Below are 18647 nucleotides of genomic sequence, written 5' to 3' on the forward strand. Positions count from 1 at the left end.
AGTCAAAATTGATTTTCAACTCACTTTGTTGGAAAAGAAGAAATGTAATTTTTTTCGTTTATGTTTGAAAACTTCCAAACGGGAATGTTATGTAACTGTCACTGCTGAGATACAAGTCCAATTAAATGATATATTCTTTTTTCTTGCTCAATTGTTGCATACTTTTTTCCCCTTTTTGTTTCTTTGAATACGCTGCCCTTACCTTCTCACCTTCTCTCGAAGTCGTTTCATTCATTTCAATTTTTTCTTGACTGAGGTTGACCTCTGCTGGAAATACCGTGAATCTCTATGGCTTCGCATTTTGATATAAATCGGTGGGCATTTTCCTCTCGTATGAAAAATGTAATTTCAGGATATTTAAGTTTATTTTTCCTATTATTTTTCATCTATTTATCATTCATATAAAAAGAAATGGTTTACTGTGTTAGGGGATCGCTACAATGGTTTCTTGTGAAATGATTAAGATTCGGAGTCAATCATCGCAAACCTTTCGGCCGTAGGCCTTTCCTGAGAAAAATTGTTTGAAAAGCAAATGTTATTGCTTAATAATACGGTGGTCATCTAATTGTTGCTCTAGGTTTCTTCTGTGCGTCCGCAGTTGCAGTCTTTCCTTTCCTAGAAGGGGAGTTGATCGGAAAGACGATGGAGGTGGAGAGGGGTCAAGGGACACGAGGGTTTGGGTCCTTCAGATGGCATCCAGATGCTCAGGGGCAGAGAGCAGCTGGATATCATATTTCTGGAGCGTAAGGAAACTAGGGCATCACTTGGACGAATCTCTTTTCAACCGTTAATAACCACCGCCCGCGGGTTCACCGCATGTTACCCTCAGGGTTATGGGGAGAGAGAGAAACCTCGGAGTGGAAACTTCGCCCATAAATTTAGCCAAAACTTAGTCGCAGGGAATGCAATGGCAAGAAAAAATATTTACCTAGACGAACGTATATATGCGCACGTTCATTGGCCAAATAGCAGCCTCCCGTTGGCTCAGAGCATCAGAGGTGATGGTGTGTAGCAATAGTTAATGCCAGATACGAATCGTGTAAACCCTTGTAGCTAAACCTTCGGCCTAAAGACGCCTCAGCGAGCGAACATGTCACTTCAAGCAAGGTTCGCGGCACTAGACACCCGTCACCAGGCACGCCAGCCGTGTGTATGAGAGAGAGATCGAGGCAGGGTACCTAAGGATTGACAGGTCGACATCTGTCCCATTTATGTCACTGAAAATTATCTCTATGGATACATCAAGCACACCCGCGAAATCTCGCCTGGTTCTCCGTTAATTCTCTCGGTGCCCGAGTCCAACTGGAGTGAACTCGGATACGCGTACGTTCCCTTCACGCCTTTCTCCTTCCGTGGTGGGAGGAGATATAAAAACCTGATTTAAAATTGTGTCATGAGACCTATTTATTTATTTGGTAGTCTACCGTTTAAGGTTTGTATTGGATGAAAATGAACTGAAAACCGCTGCATTAATAAGCCTCGACTCTAAAGATACGACTTTTTACCCTGCCCAACACAGGATCCTAGATCAATTCATTTTAATTCATCTTATTCCGTCAAACAAGCCACTTCTTTACCTATCCCTTCCTTGCTTTCCTAACGTTCTCCATCAGCATAGCATAATGATCAGCATCCCATTGCCGATCAGAATGCCCTTTCTTTCCTGCCTCCTTTGGATTTTTCCCAACAATCCCCTCTCCTCCCCTTTCACCATGCCTAACACTTTCTCTTTCGTTTTCCTTTCTGTCCATTTTACATTCTCCATCCTTCTCCACAGCCACATTTCAAATGCTTCCAACCTAACATATAGCTTCAGCGATCATGTATTCAAGTTTCACAAAACTACGCTCCATATCTATGTTTTGACCCGATATTTTAACATCCTCAATCAATGTTTCTGTAAACGACTCCTTGCTCCTCGCGAATACTTCTTTGCTTAATGCAGTTCTCCTTACGTCCCTACTGCTTTGATCTTTTTGGTAAGGAAAACTTCCAAGATAGTTAAACTGTTCCTCCTGCTCTTAGTTCATCATCTTCTAAAGGCAGGAGCCTTGTCCTAGCAGCCATTGGTGTCTCTCTCTCCGTTGCCGTTCTTTTCAGACCCTTGTATGTTGTTACTCCCATAGTACTTTTTACATCATCTTTCCATTAGTTTCTTGGCCTTCCTCCTGCTTTTCTTCCTGTTATTGTTCCCTACATTATATTTTCCAGGAAGTTGTTTTGTCTTAGAACATGTCCAACAAATTTAATTTTCCTTTTCTTCATCTCTTTGGTTAAATTCCTTCCCTCTTTAATTCCTACTCAATACTCAATGCTTTTCTTTTTCGCCCATTTTGTTCTTGTTGTATTTCTCCAAATCCACATTAACATTGCTTCCAGCCGAGCCTTTTCCCTCTTTTCCAATGTCCAAGTTTCGCATCCATAAAATAATGTACTCTAAATAAACGTTTTTGCACAGGATTTTCTACTTTTCAATTTCCTTTGTTCGTTTCCTAAAAGATTCGTTTTATTCTAAAAAAAACTTCGCCAAAGCTATCCTTCTTTCCATTGCAGAGATGCATCTGTTGTCTCTTGTAATTACACTGCAAAGGTAGCAGAACTCTTCGACTTGGCTGGCAATTGATTCCTCTATCACTAAATATAAAGGGTTAATTTAAAGTTGCTCTATGTTTTAACTCCTATTTTTAATATGCAACCGACCTTACCCTGCCTTTAAGGGACCTGGCAAAGTATCTGCAAAAAAGTCTCGCTATTATATTTTACGAATAGGAAAATAGCATAAGTAAAATATACAAAAATTAGTAATTGAATTCGCAACTTATAAGAGCGACATAAAACGAACAGCTCTCATGAGTGGTTGTGACAGAGTAAATATCTGGTGGCGAAGCTTTCTCCACTGCAGTCAATCTACCCACAGGGTTAATGAATGAAATCACCTATTAAAGTAGCAGCCTCCCAGTTAATTGCCGTGCCATTCCCAGTCAGTCTTATTCCTAATATTCACTTTTCCCTTTGATTTTAGAATTAGAGTTCCCTTTGAGTGAAGGGTTCGACGACCTTGTTCTGCGTTTCTCACCGATTCGCCTATTCGCCCACATCTCCCTCCAGGGCCTCCAGAGGTATGCCAGCGTGGACGTGAGCCGGTTCGAGGAGCTGGAGGACACGAACCGGAGGCTGGAGGTGGCGAGGCGAGCGCTGGATTCCGAGAAGGAACAGCTGGATCGCCGCCTCCGGGCCAAGAGTGAACTCTGCGAGGATCTGGTGAGTGTGGCCCTTTCTAATCTGCCATCCCCGAAGAACACCCCTGAGACGCATCTCTTTGGGAACTTAAAAGGGTCTATTTTCCCTCCCTCTCATTTTTGATAATCCCCTAACCCTGAAAGTTTCACAAAAACATATCTACGTGTGGCGATTTATTTCACGTGAAGTTTTAATGACTTGGCTCGTTTTATGGTAACTCGTCCTTCAAATCGGCGTGGAAGGTGCCCTAAGGGAGGACGTGCTCTGACCTCAAATATCGTCACCATAATCGGCAGATCATTTCATCTTCGGAAAAAAGGAAAGTATATAATATCAAGAAACACTCCAGTTTGTTTTTTTAAATATTACTTGTACGCGATAGTAGCACGTATTTAACAGATTTATAAAATCTTCGCTTTCGTGAATTACGTCATGTGCATGACTCCTCACTGTACATCAGGAAAAATGTGTTCAATATCCCAATACTTTCGAATATCCTTTAGTGAAGGGGAACAGGGTGCCTTAAGCCAAATTTGTTTGTGAGTTTACATCGCTTTTCTAAATCTGTCTAAATTTTGTGCATTCATTACCAATGTTTATTATTTTTAAGTTATCAGGCGAAAACCTCCATGTTTTAAACCTATGTTCGATGTGTTGGATGTCAGTTATACGTTATTCAATTCATTTAAGCGTACTGACTTTTTGTATTTGATTTTTTCATTTAGGTGGCAGACGTTTATTTGTTCCCGGACACTTTTAGCTTCCTTAAAAACGGGAAGTTGAGTCTCACACAACATCATAAATATAATCGTGTTTTATACATCCATTTTCCAGGAGAACAAGCAATATCGTTAATTGTTAGATATATTAGCGTACTATCATGAAATTAAGCGATGATAAATTTATTTTAACTTGAAATAGTAAAGGGCAAAGAGTGCTTATACTATACCGTGATTTATTGATGTTAGTCTAGCAAATTGTGAACGCGAGAAACGCGACATTGGAAACCATAGATGGCCCTGACTTAAAACTTTGGTGACCCCGGTTAGTAAAAGAAAAACGCCATTCAGCACCTAATGGGTATATTCTCCATATGAATATAACATTTAAGGTGAACACGGTGGGTACGGTATTCTTATTCAGATGCATTATATATTTTTTCGAAATTCTTTCCATTTTTGCGTATTTATTGTCAGTATTTATGAATTCGTAGTCGTGAAGCGGAAAACGGCACTTTAATTCAAATACGTTTGATATATGTTAATTTTTTTAAACCTCAAAGTTAAAGAAATTTGTTGCTGAATAGAATGGAATATCATTGCTCATTATTTGCATTTAAATATGTCTGAACGTACGCATATTGGGTCACCTTCCGGCCTTTCGCTAAAAATATATATTATGAATTGATTTTGACAAATATTAAATCATGTTGTGCTCCAAAAAATGGCAGAACGCGGAAAATAGCTCGTACACGTCCTAGATGTAATTAAGTCATTACGTGAGGTCAGGTATTAACTAAAGAATTTATAATAAAGAAAATAGGGACAAAGTAGTGGATGACTATTGCCATTGATCATTTTGAGGAAAAGAACGAGCTGTAATGACCACCGGTGGTAGTATTCATCCGACGTAGCGGTAAGCTCAATCGGACGTTGAGAATTCTGAGGCCAAGAAGACCTTTTCTAATTGTCCAGAGTCTTGTAAAAACTGCTCTAAAAAGTCTTAGATAAGATACAAAATCGTCAAAATCACATAATGGGTATTCTAGGTAACTTAAAATTGCTGCATCAAGGATTATTTTCATCAGAGTGGGTACGCGAAAATTACAAGGTCCTCTAGAACCGCCGTGCAAATTTGAGGAATGGGCTCCAGGTATTCTCCTGCCTCACAAGTAGGACATGAAGCTACTAAGGCTAATCTACCCTGAGGACGATGAACGAGTCGGGTACCGAAATGTCGGCCAATATGGAACCCCTTACCCGGTGGAAGACCCGATAAAACTTCATGAAAAAAATTAAGCTACTGAAGTTACTTCGTCTTTATTTTCTCATAAAGGTCACTCGGCAGATCAAACGCTCTCCCGTAATGATCGTCGATTCCCCGATAAGTGTTTATTCTCGCGGCACTGGCTTCTGGGAAACGGGCAAATGCTCCCGCGCCTTCCATTTTTATGAATGAAACGAATTCGGAAGCGAGAGGGCTGGGGCGGGGAGGGGAGAATGGATCTTATCTCGGACACATCCCCACCCCCCGGGCCGACGCGAATCGATTTCCGGGGGGCAGCACCCCGTCGCCCAAGGAGGAAAATCATTAGGTGCCATCTCTCGATGGGAGAGCCATCTGTGAATGGCAAATCGGGGCAAAACGCAAAGGAGGCCCACCCTCAGTAGAGTGGGATATCCAATGCGGCTAGATTTTTTGGATATATTTTTTTCCCTAGTCATTTCGAAATCTTATAGCAATTTTATATGCACCATACTATAAGGAGATTAATTGCTTTTCAGTCATATTTTCTTACTCTGCGAAAATAATGAAAATGAAGACACTGAAGCCATTCAACCAAGAATCCCGATTTTTTTGTCTGGAGATGGCGTCAGGGAGCTGTTTCACCCACCAGAGGTGAAGTGAACGACGACTCAAGAGGATATGATGGTAGGGAAAGCAATCATACAATGTCATAAACGATAGGAATAGTGTGCGTTTTGTGGTCCACATTGCCAGGAGATAGAAACGAGCCGCATTGGACAAATACGCATTCAAACGCGAAAACCGGCCAAATGGCAAAAGTACCTTCATTCGCATATATATGTTTATTTTCTTATAAATATCTAGTATTCAGGAATGAACCACTTCAAACTATTTCTCTGGACTGACCCGTGCTAATCTTCACCCGCAAATACATCGGTGTGTCATGCCCTCTTAAACCGTTCGTAATTTGCTTGAATGTTTAGTCCGGTGTAATCCAGGAAATATGAACGAGGATGGTAACAGAAGTACCCGACTTAACAAAGAAAACACAAAACTTTTGGATAAAAATGTATTAATTTTTCAACACATTCTCCTTTCAGTTCAAAATACTTTTCCCGGCTATGTTCAATTAGTTTGATACCATTCTTATAATAAGAACTATCTTGCTTCTCAAAATAGCCATCAACTCCACTTCACATCACTACTTCACGGTTGGGAAATCTTTGACCACCGAGCCATTTTTTCAAGTTTGCAAGCAGAAATAAATCCGAGGGGGCTAAATCTGGCGAATAGGGTGCATGCGATAGCAATTCCAACTTAAATTCACGAATCTTGGTCATTGCAATTTCGGATTTGTGAGCTGGTGATTTAACTTGATGAAACAACACTTTCTTCTTAGCCAAATGCGACCGCTTTTGCTTGATTTATACGCTCAAACGTTGCAGTAAGTTTGCATAATACTCGCAGTTGATATGTTTGCCTTTTCAAGATAGCCAATGAAAATTATCCCACGCGCATCCCAAAAAACCAACGCCATGAACTTGCCTGCAGATGAAACGGTCTTCGCCTTCTTTGGAGACGGTTCTCCCTTTCGAATCCATTGTTTTGATTGTTGTTTTGTCTCGAGTGTGAATTAATGGTCCCATGTTTCTCACATGGTTCCATTAATCATGGTTAATTTCATGGTTATGAAATGGTGCAAAATTCTGCTTTGTTGCTGTGAAACTTTGCTAAACACTCAATTGAAAAATCTTCATGACACTGGTTTTTCTCGAGTGTGAGCAAACGCGGCACCCATCCACCACACCGCTTTCTCATGTCCAAATTGTCAGTTAATATGCAATATACTAACTAAACTAAACCACGTGGCGTCTTCAAACGTGAAACATGCTTTATGGATTGCTTACTTCCTAATACATTGATATTTTTCAAACAACTACCGTAATCTCTAGGTCAGGCCGGGTAATTATGGGACCACCCTCTTACTAGTTCACGCACTTTTATCATCTCCTTCACCTATTTTATTCGGGACCAATGAGTAAAACCCGAATACGTTTTGAATGACTCAAACCCACGCGATAAAAGCTATCAGCGTCATCAGAGAAGCAGTACGAATAATATTTTCAAAATTTGGGATGGAAGTTTTAAGGGTCCTGATAGCGCTGCTGGTCAAACATGCGAGACCCAATTCGTATAAAATTGCCGTTCGCCATTTGCCTCTGTGGATTTAACCAAGCGCTACGGTTCGCCCCACATTATCTGTTGCTGCCCTGGCCTATCGTGTTCATCCACGCGCCCTGCTGTTCTCCGCACGCCGTTATCCCGGAACGATTATTTCAAAAAATTAATGCTGTCAGTCAACGTAGATTGTTTTTGATTAAATTCAGCCATAAAAATCAAGTTTTTAATGATTTCAGTGGAAAGAGAAATTACAGTTTTTATTTTTTTTAAATCACAACTATAATTAGAATTACAAAGATACGTTGAATGTGATCGTGGTACGTGCAGTCGGGGAACGTTTAAATGAAAGAGTTCAGCCAGAAAGTATAGGTCTTATTTTTTCTTCAATATCCCTTTACCAATCAAAGAGCTCTGCATCCAACTTTCCTGTCTCCTGTGAATTTCTCCCAAAAACTCTCTCTCCTTCTCCACAATTCATAGAACTTAGCTGTTTGTTTTTCTATCTGTCCATTTAACCTTTTCCAACCATCTCCCCACCCTCATCTAAAAAGCGTCCAGTTCATGTTCTATTATCCTCAACGACCCGTATTTCCGAGCTGTAGAAAACCATACTTCATATAAAATGTTTCCCTGATAATTTCTTAACATCCTTACATTCCTGTCATCAATTCTCTCTTCCTTGCAAAAGCTCCTTTCTGCAAGTCAATTCTTCTTCTTTTGATACGTGTAGTCACTCACTATTTTTACTAATGATAAGATGATGGAAGTATTTTGGATTGAACCGTATTCAAAGAAAAGCGCCCAATAAAAGAAGATGCGAGGGATTGCAAACTCAATCAGTAGAATAGTTTCAAAATCAGGAAGTGGATAACAAAATGGCAAATAGTCCATACAAATTTTCGTGATAAGCTTAACAGAAAATGCGAGTGAGAATAGATCACAGTTATCAACCAGAATGTATGTTTGAAACATGAGGATGGAGCTCATCCAATAGTATTAAGCCCAAGGGTGGATGAAATTTACACCTCAGGACAGGAGGCAGATCTTTTCTCTGTAGCATCTATGGTTTCCCAGGAAGTTCTAGAACCAGAAAATTAACACATCTTGTATGAAGCTGAGGGTTCCCAAAGAGGCGGCCTCGGGAAGTGAACGTGGGTCTTCTGATTGGTAGCCCAGCGTTCCACCCACTGGATTAGTACGTCATCTTAGAACATGAAGTTAGCCGATATTAGCGACTCCTTAACATTGGTTAATGATGATTGAATTTTTCGTAAAAACGCCAATATTCTTTCAGTGTCCCAATCATACGATTTTTCTAACTTTTTAGTCTGTAATTTTTCAGTTCATTTACTCTAACTAGAAAAATTGGAAATGAATATCCTTAATTTAGAATTTTTTGCTGGCTTTTACGTTAATACTTGACAGTCTCAATTGAAAAAGGGCACTAGGTCATTTTGTAATACTCGCGCACATTTTGTGCCGAAGTTAATTAAATTCATCGATTTTCTGTTTTCCGCCTGCCTACTTCTTTGCTTCCCAGACCGAGTTCGTCGCGTCTCCTTGGCGAATACGGCTTTCCTATCTTTCCTTCAGCTGAAGGGATTTATTCAAATAGAACTCCCACCTCTCGCTGGCGGTGGGCGTTTAAACCATACCAAGACCTCATTTCGATCCATTCATATAGGTGTATTCTGTCCACATCAAATGAGGCCTTCGATTGGCGGGAGACCTATTAGTTGCAGATATTTCTGTGTCGTTTGTAACGAAATTAGACTCATGATTGGTGTGTGAAAGGAAAGGGCTTGGTTTGATATCCGGGGACAAAAAATATTTATAAATATGAGTTTTGAAGTATAAAAGCCTTGTGAGTTCCAATAAATTGTATTTAAAACTACCGGATTCGTCAGAAATTCGACATTATCAGGCGTATAATTATGCTCGATCATGCGTTTCCTGTCCTTAATCCTTGAATTAATCGCATTAACGCTGCGTCTTTCATGCATAGGATATCTGCTGTAGTGCCAATTTGGTTTTCTTAGGCATGGATGCGCGTATATGCGATAAATATAACACCAAATCGTATGCAGTTGGAAATAAAAACCTAACGGAATAGTTATGCATTATTTCACTGAGTACAATCATAATCGTTTCACGGTTTCTTCATTTGCTTTTTATGCGCTCTTAAATGAATAGACACAAATTTAAAAAGCTTTATTTAGGACTATCAAAACATTTTTCCTACATGTTCTCCCGCATTTCACAAATTTAATCCCGGCCTAATACAACCTTGCTCCCATATAAACATGTACTTGAAAGTAGGCGAGATATTTCGACGCTAATAATTTTGGCATGTTTTTTTCTGTTCCAAAAATATATAAAACGTACCCAAAAGTTATCCCTTTTTGTGTAAACAATACTTTTTTTCTGAAAAGATCCATCCCTTTTCCGGCATTAAACATAAAGAAGCATTTTTTCATCTTCCTCTTGGAATCGTGAGTTTTTTCAGCCATCTAGATCGTAATCTAGACACTCTCTTTAGTGATAAATATTGATTAAAATAACTTTCGGCGCACGTCAGGAGCAGAGGAAGATTTGTACATTTCTCATCGAATTAGTTTATTCTATCCGATGGCGGGATCTATTGTGTTTGCATTCAGACATTTTGTGTGTAAAACTGAAAATTCTTAAGGCGATGAAATCAAGTTAAAATGAAAATGTCTTTCCTTTCATTGAGCGAATATTAGCCACCCGTTGAATATATCGCCGTATTCAAGGGTAGATGGAGATTCCGAAATGCGTGTTGCCTGGTCCAAAGGTTCGATTAATGTATTCTTTTATAAAGCTCTTTTGGATAAAAATCTACTTTGTTAGCTGTATAAATGCGACGACAATGAACTCCTTCCGTTCCATGCACTTTGAACGAAATGTTCCATAAAGAGGTCACCTTTTAGTCACACCCGTTTTTTTTACCTTCGGGATTTACCTTGGAAATCCCAACGAAATCTGCAAACCCGCCGACGGGTTTGCCGCCTCAAGTCTGAGGAGCAAATGCAATGGAACGCAGGGTTGATTATTCCGTCCAGCATTCAAGAAACCCGGCCACTGTCGACAGGATGCCTCACAGCAAACCAGCATGCCAGCCCCCAGGTAACGCGTGTGGGACTAGTGAATTGTTCGCGTTACTTCCCTGAGAGAGGGAGTTTTTCAGGTCACCGTGACCGCATCCATGTCCCCCGCGCCACATTGGTTCGGACCGCCAGGCTTCCTTCCCCCAGACGGCGAGGAAAATCTCCCTCGTGTTCTTTTAGAATCTGTGCCAAGGGGCGGAAAACACACACAAATAGAGAATCTCTCATGGGCAACCTTACGAATGGTGCACGGGAGACCAGACAGTCTACATTTCCGCAGTAATTTTAGGATAGCTTTCGCATTGACTTGGCAAAACGCCCTTTGCCACAAAATAACCAATGGGCATTCGTGCATTCTAGATAGACATTCAAATGAAAATAAATGAGTTATATTTTTTAAGCCTCCATTTCTACGCACTCGTAACTTCTTACATACCATTTCTCTTGAATTTTTCACTCCACATTAGTTATGAGATACCGATGAGACTTTCGCGTGTCCAATTTTACACGGCGCATGTTGTCCAAGGAAACGAGTTTCAATTACTATTTCATTGTAGCGTTTATTTGACCTCAGTAATGAGAAAAATTATTTGTCAGAAAGCAAATCAATAGAGATACAATGGTCTAATGTGTATTTATGCGCTAATTGCATAATTTCACGTGACAGTTTGTTAATCATAACGTGCTATGATAATATGTTTAGCACCTAAATTTTTGTAAACGGTGAGGTCAATGTGGAAAAGTACGCAGACGGATGGATTTGTTCAAAGAACTGCGGGAAATGAGGCGACAGAAGTTGTTGAATTTTAAAGAAATTATCGCCTAAGGGACTAGTGAATTTGATATGAGTCAAGGGACTGATTCGATAGAATACTTATTGAAAAGAAAAGGTGGGAATAATTAATCAGGTGGGGAGTGAAGTATGAAAATGGAAATTGGATAAAAATCAAACTTCTGTTAATCACTTTCATATTTTTTTATTCCATTGTTATATGAACTGCATTGTTTACTTTCAAGTAAATTCCTTTGAATCGAGTGTCGCTGTTCAATAGAAAGGGTATGACGTAATTACTTCCACGGTGTGCTCACTGAAAATTAATTTGTAATGAATTACTGATGAGCGCAAATTATGAGCTCCCCTAAACATTCTGCCCTGTTCTCAGTACCGTGGTTAATTGCTTATTTTTTTCTATCAAACTCTCTGAATGCTGATTTTTTTTATCAGCATAAGTTCTTCATGTTTATAGTGCATACATTTAGTAACAGGCAAGATAATGTGATGGTATAACTCACTTTAGGGCAAGCATTCCATCTGAGAATTAATTTTTTTTCAAAATACGCAATTAATAATTCATATTGAGTTTTTAATCTTTTGAACAAATTGTTCATATTAAGACACAATTTCAATCACGCTGTCGTTTGGAAATATATCTTCACAAAATTCACTTTTCCTAGTTATAAACTTACGATGCGTGAATTCATTAATCCTGTGTTTGATTCATATCCACTATCACATTTCTTTATATTGCATTATCAATTATGTTCATGCCTACTTAAATCTGTATAATTTCGGAAAGCCTATTATTCATTGGCTTCGGTTTCACACACATAATACAGGGTTCGTCCGGAAAATAAGTCTACTGAGCTCAGGAAAAAAATTTATCACACTTTTACATATTTTAAGCTAATATTCCTCAAAATAGGACCCTTTTGAGTCGATACACTTGTTCCAGCGGCGTTCCCATTCCTGGAACGCTCCCGCGAAGGCATCATCGGGAACCTCTCGAAGACACGTCGTCACGGCCTCTTTGACGGCGTCCTAAGTCCCGTATCGCGTTCCTTTCAAACTCCTCTTTATCTTCGGGAACAGAAGAGTTCTCTAAAAAATGTGGATCATTTTTGCAGTGATCCGCAAGTTGTGTCGCGATTTCCAAACGATTGAGTCTTTGATCATCACTGAACACTTTCGGCACCAACTTTGCACAAATTTTTCGCATCTGTAATTGCTCCCTAATAATCTCGTGCACTATTGTTTTTGGCACATTACACTGCTCTGCTATCATCCAAACACTAAGACGACGATCAGAGTTCAGTACATCGCGAACTTTTCGCACATTTTCGTCGGGGAGTGTCGTTGATGGGCGTCCAGGCCGTGGTTCGTCGTCGACCTCTTCTCTGCCCTCCACGAACATCTTGTGCCACCGAAAGATCATGTTTCTGGACATGGCTGACTCCCCGTAAGGCTGGTTAATCATACCGACAGTTTCGGTAGACGATTTCCCAAGCTTTACCGCAAATTTGATGGAATAATGCTGCTCCAAAAACTTCGGCATCGCGTTCCGTGACGTGGGTCGAGCGTGGAGGTTCGCGTTAACAGAGCTCCTCACTACACCACAGCTCAGAGCCGACTGTCTTTTTCAGCGTCGCTTGCCAACATACCCCCCTCCAATCGCAGCCAGTCAGAGCGGTGCTGGGCGCGCCTGGAGCGGCGGGAAAAAATCAGTACACTTATTTTCCGGACGAACCCTGTACATATAATCTCCAATCTCTTATTATTTTACTAGTTTAGTACTAAGATAAACTCGCAAAATAACTTAGAAGTATCATTCCTGCTTAAAATTGTAGATTCGGCTGCAAATGGGAACAGTTTTTATGCCTGATTTTGTGAAATATTTTTACACTTTTTCTGTTTATTTTTAATCATCATGAACACGCGTTAGTTTTTAAAACAAAGTAATCTGCATAAGTTTATCAATATTTATAAGTAAAAAATGTAAGATATTTAGATTTTCAGTATAATAAATAATGTTTTGCTTGTGATATTTTTTCCCCTAACTCACTTTAGGGCAAGCATTCCATCTGAGAATTAATTTTTTTTCAAAATACGCAATTAATAATTCATATTGAGTTTTTAATCTTTTGAACAAATTGTTCATATTAAGACACAATTTCAATCACGCTGTCGTTTGGAAATATATCTTCACAAAATTCACTTTTCCTAGTTATAAACTTACGATGCGTGAATTCATTAATCCTGTGTTTGATTCATATCCACTATCACATTTCTTTATATTGCATTATCAATTATGTTCATGCCTACTTAAATCTGTATAATTTCGGAAAGCCTATTATTCATTGGCTTCGGTTTCACACACATAATACAGGGTTCGTCCGGAAAATAAGTCTACTGAGCTCAGGAAAAAAATTTATCACACTTTTACATATTTTAAGCTAATATTCCTCAAAATAGGACCCTTTTGAGTCGATACACTTGTTCCAGCGGCGTTCCCATTCCTGGAACGCTCCCGCGAAGGCATCATCGGGAACCTCTCGAAGACACGTCGTCACGGCCTCTTTGACGGCGTCCTAAGTCCCGTATCGCGTTCCTTTCAAACTCCTCTTTATCTTCGGGAACAGAAGAGTTCTCTAAAAAATGTGGATCATTTTTGCAGTGATCCGCAAGTTGTGTCGCGATTTCCAAACGATTGAGTCTTTGATCATCACTGAACACTTTCGGCACCAACTTTGCACAAATTTTTCGCATCTGTAATTGCTCCCTAATAATCTCGTGCACTATTGTTTTTGGCACATTACACTGCTCTGCTATCATCCAAACACTAAGACGACGATCAGAGTTCAGTACATCGCGAACTTTTCGCACATTTTCGTCGGGGAGTGTCGTTGATGGGCGTCCAGGCCGTGGTTCGTCGTCGACCTCTTCTCTGCCCTCCACGAACATCTTGTGCCACCGAAAGATCATGTTTCTGGACATGGCTGACTCCCCGTAAGGCTGGTTAATCATACCGACAGTTTCGGTAGACGATTTCCCAAGCTTTACCGCAAATTTGATGGAATAATGCTGCTCCAAAAACTTCGGCATCGCGTTCCGTGACGTGGGTCGAGCGTGGAGGTTCGCGTTAACAGAGCTCCTCACTACACCACAGCTCAGAGCCGACTGTCTTTTTCAGCGTCGCTTGCCAACATACCCCCCTCCAATCGCAGCCAGTCAGAGCGGTGCTGGGCGCGCCTGGAGCGGCGGGAAAAAATCAGTACACTTATTTTCCGGACGAACCCTGTACATATAATCTCCAATCTCTTATTATTTTACTAGTTTAGTACTAAGATAAACTCGCAAAATAACTTAGAAGTATCATTCCTGCTTAAAATTGTAGATTCGGCTGCAAATGGGAACAGTTTTTATGCCTGATTTTGTGAAATATTTTTACACTTTTTCTGTTTATTTTTAATCATCATGAACACGCGTTAGTTTTTAAAACAAAGTAATCTGCATAAGTTTATCAATATTTATAAGTAAAAAATGTAAGATATTTAGATTTTCAGTATAATAAATAATGTTTTGCTTGTGATATTTTTTTGCCTTTGTTGCCAAGTTCAAAAATATTTGGATCTGTCTTCCCAGGTTATAACAGCTAACTAGGAATTTAAACTTTTAAAATAGTTAAGAGACGTGTATTTATACTTGAAATTTAAATTATTATTAAGTGTCTCACTCATTTACATCGATTAATTTACTACAAAATTTTAAGAAACACTCGTCATAACTAATTCATGTAATATTGTTTTAACTATGAGGGAAATACGTGATAGTTACGAGTATAGAAGTAGAATAAAATATTTCTAAATAAATCAAAATAAATATCTTAATCCTAGCAAGATACATACAAAATCGAGGTCATTCACAAATCATCTGAGTAAGTTAGAGATCTCATTGTAGAAGCCGAGTAAAACCCAGTTGCCTTAAAGTCTCTTAAGGTCACATTTGAATGCGGAGATGTTAGAAGGTAGGAGACAAAGAGCGGCTCATTGAGACGAGGCTAGAATGACACAAACGACTCTTGCGTCCAGTTGGAATATTCCGCCACTGCGGAAGACGCATCGTAGCATGGCCCATTCCAGCATATCCAATGAAATAAAGGTACTTCCCCATCCTGAAGGCTACTGAGGCCGTATAGTTAAAGAAACCATTGAAATTCGGGTTGGAGGGGTGGATTTCAGTAGAGAACCCTACTATTCCCTCAGCACGGCTTGAAAAACTGTGGAAGACTGAAAATCATGGAAGATAGGAGAAGAAACATATGTCAGTCTAGAGGCTCTCTCAACGTGGTCATCCTCATGGACCAATCTTGCGTCCCCTGAACCGTGTCAACATGAATAGAAGATGGCCAAAAAGCAGATCTATCTGACCCGAGGACGATGCTTTGTGTTGAAACGTCGGGTCGAATGCCATCCCGGTGTAAGGCCCGATAATTTTGAGGTCATATCGTCGGTGAAGCGCCTATTTTTATTTCAAACTAAAACAACTTTGGAAATGTCGATTTCGTCCTCTTCAAGTTTATATATTTTTCACCACAACATTCCCACTGTATATGACCTGTTCCTAATTCATTCGAAACCCTTTTAATGGATGTTGGACTCCGTATTTAATTGTTGGAGATTGCAAGTTGGACTAGCTATTGTGGTATTCCCATTGATATCTCTAAAATATTCCTCTTATCTTTTGATTCCTAGGTCCTTCTTAAAAAAAAGATATAAGCCCATTTTCAAGGAAGAGTTTTTGATCAATTAAATTTTTGTAATTGTCGATAGAATAGGTGCTCTTCGACAAATTTATTCCTATTTTTTCTTGCCTTAGAAAATGGCATTGCAAAAAAATTTCTTGTCAGGTTGAACAATGCTACGGTAAGTTTTTGTATTTTTCTGATGAAGAAAATCAAAAGAGATGAAAGTAATATACATAGATCGAAAGATATTTCTGCGGAAAGCATGGAGGTGCTTAGCGTCGAACTATCTTATGGCAACTAAGACTTCATATAACGGGGGTAACATTCACCTTTATTTAATAACAGAATCTTTGTGATTTATCTAAATTAGTACTTACGAGTATGAAAGAAAAATAGGTAATTGGAGAAGACTCAAAAGGATTATGGTAATAGTCAACGAAATATAATGTAGAATACATAAAAGGGTGTATAAGTACATTCTAGTCCCCTTCGTGTGTAGTAGTTGCAAAAGATGTTCACCCTAGAACGCCGTAGAACCTCCATTCAAATTTAGCAGTTTGATTAACATATCTTGAAATTTATGAGAATTCTTATGTGGACTAAGGTGGCGCAAGTGGTACAATGATAAGGTTGAGGTAAAAATTGTGTGAGACTTGTGAGAGTTGAGCTTTCGATGAAGCCTAATTCCGAAAGTCGCCCAATCCGTTCATATCCCGTCACAACCAGTCCTTATCCCCTTTAAATGGCGTTGATACCGACCGCGATACACATATAAGGTGTATGCTGCCTACATTCACGGCTCTAGGGAAAGAATCAAGGTGTCATGGATATATTCTTCCTTTCTTGTACCTTTTTATATTGATACCGATTATGGCGGTTCCCTGTATCAGTGAAAGGTAAAGTTGTTCAAAATTTCAGTTCAGAAATATCTTCGTTCAGCCTATCATGTGCTCAAAAATGGAAGTCAAAATACCCCTGGACCTGCAGTTTTCAGATGATGGAGCGTACCAACTCCGTCTCCAACATCGCGAATACTGCGCAGGAACCATATTACATACATCACATATAATAAATATTATTTTTCTATATAATTATTAGGTAATCTACCGGTTAGGGTAGGTTTTTGGATTGACGTAATTACTAATTGAATAATTTGTGACCGCTAGCAAAACACAACATCCTACTCTACATCAGGTCCCTCTTCAGCTCTGAGAACTTTCTTCCTCCTTTCATCCCGTCCAACATCCCTATCCAGTTCCTTCCTTTTCCTCATTTGTCTAACATTCTCCCCACAATTACAGTCTTCAACATCCTGCTGCCGGTCAATACACCATTCATCCACTCTTCCTGCTTCCACAGGATTGCTACCAACAAGCCCCTCTCTTCGCCCACCATACCAAGTACTTCCTCGTTTGTTTTCTTCTCTGTCCATTTCACCTTCTCCATTCTTCTCCACACCCACATTTCAAAAGCCTCCACTCTTCGTCTATCCTCCTGCTTCAATGACCACGTTTCCGCACCGTACATAGCTACGCTCCATATCCAAGTTTTTACGAGTCTTTTCTTAATATCCTTACTCAACGTCCCTGTCATCAACTCCCTCCTCCTTGTGAAAGCCTCTTTGCCTAGCGCAATTATTTTCCTTACGTCCCTGCTACTTTGACCGTGTTGGTCCAAAACACTACCGAGATACGTAAACTGTTCTACCTGCTCTAGTTTTTGCCCTCCAATTTTAATGTTCAGCTTAGCCTTTTTCTTTCTAGATAATCGCATAACCTTTGTTTAATTACTATTGATTCTCATTCCATACCTGTCGCACTATATTACTATATTTACAATTTATTAAGCAATGTTTGCAACCCCTTGGCTGACTGACAAACTAAAGCTCGGCCATCGGCAAACCTAGCTGATTTTACGGATTCCCCGCCCACTTTCATTCCTACCTCCAGTTCTTCCCATGCCTATTTAATCATTTCTTCTGCATACAGGTTGAACAGCAGCGGCGATAATGGGCAAGCCTGCCTTACATCTCTTCCTAAGACTGCCCAACCGGACTCCCCATTCCCCACTATCACCTTAGCACCTGGGACCCGCGATCGCGAATCTTGCAATTCCATGATAAAATTGGTTCAAAGAAACTCCCTCCATCAAGCAGTACGCATGCCCACCCGTGGAAAGAACACATTGGATCTATTTCTTACAAACACGCCTGAACGTATTATTAGTGTATCAACTGATGAGGGCTTGAGTGACCATAAAGCAATTAATGTCCACTGGGACATAGAAATAAAAAAGATTGTTCAACCAAAAAGAAAAATTTTTAATTACCATGAAGCAGACTTTGAATTTTTTGCCAATCAATTACACTCTTCACTACCCGAGTTAAAAACCCGCCTACGTCATGTCAACGTGGAAGAAACTTGGACAGAATTTCTCAACATCACGCAAAAAGGAATCGTAGATTTCATACCTATAAAATACGTTAAAGCAAATCGCGACCCCAGGTGGTACAATAAAGACGTTAGAAAAGCCCTTCGAAAGCAGAGAATGCTACATTCTAGGGTAAAGAGGGCAGGCGTGAACACATCATCCCCTGAGACTAAACAAT

At 39.7% G+C, this 18647-nt stretch overlaps 1 long non-coding RNA gene across 1 annotated transcript in view; it reads left to right on the forward strand.

Annotated features, from left to right (window-relative positions):
- The window catches only part of LOC139694893 (uncharacterized), a 228236-nt gene that overhangs the window by 168627 nt on the left and 40962 nt on the right, over positions 1 to 18647 (forward strand). Inside the window, exon 2 of the long non-coding RNA XR_011702240.1 lies at positions 3109 to 3261. This is a non-coding gene — a long non-coding RNA (uncharacterized lncRNA). The remainder of the gene's footprint in view (positions 1 to 3108; positions 3262 to 18647) is intronic.

The sequence above is a fragment of the Hetaerina americana genome, unplaced genomic scaffold (assembly GCF_022747635.1).
Source record: "Hetaerina americana unplaced genomic scaffold, ioHetAmer1.1.p SCAF_59, whole genome shotgun sequence".
Taxonomy (NCBI): domain Eukaryota; kingdom Metazoa; phylum Arthropoda; class Insecta; order Odonata; family Calopterygidae; genus Hetaerina; species Hetaerina americana.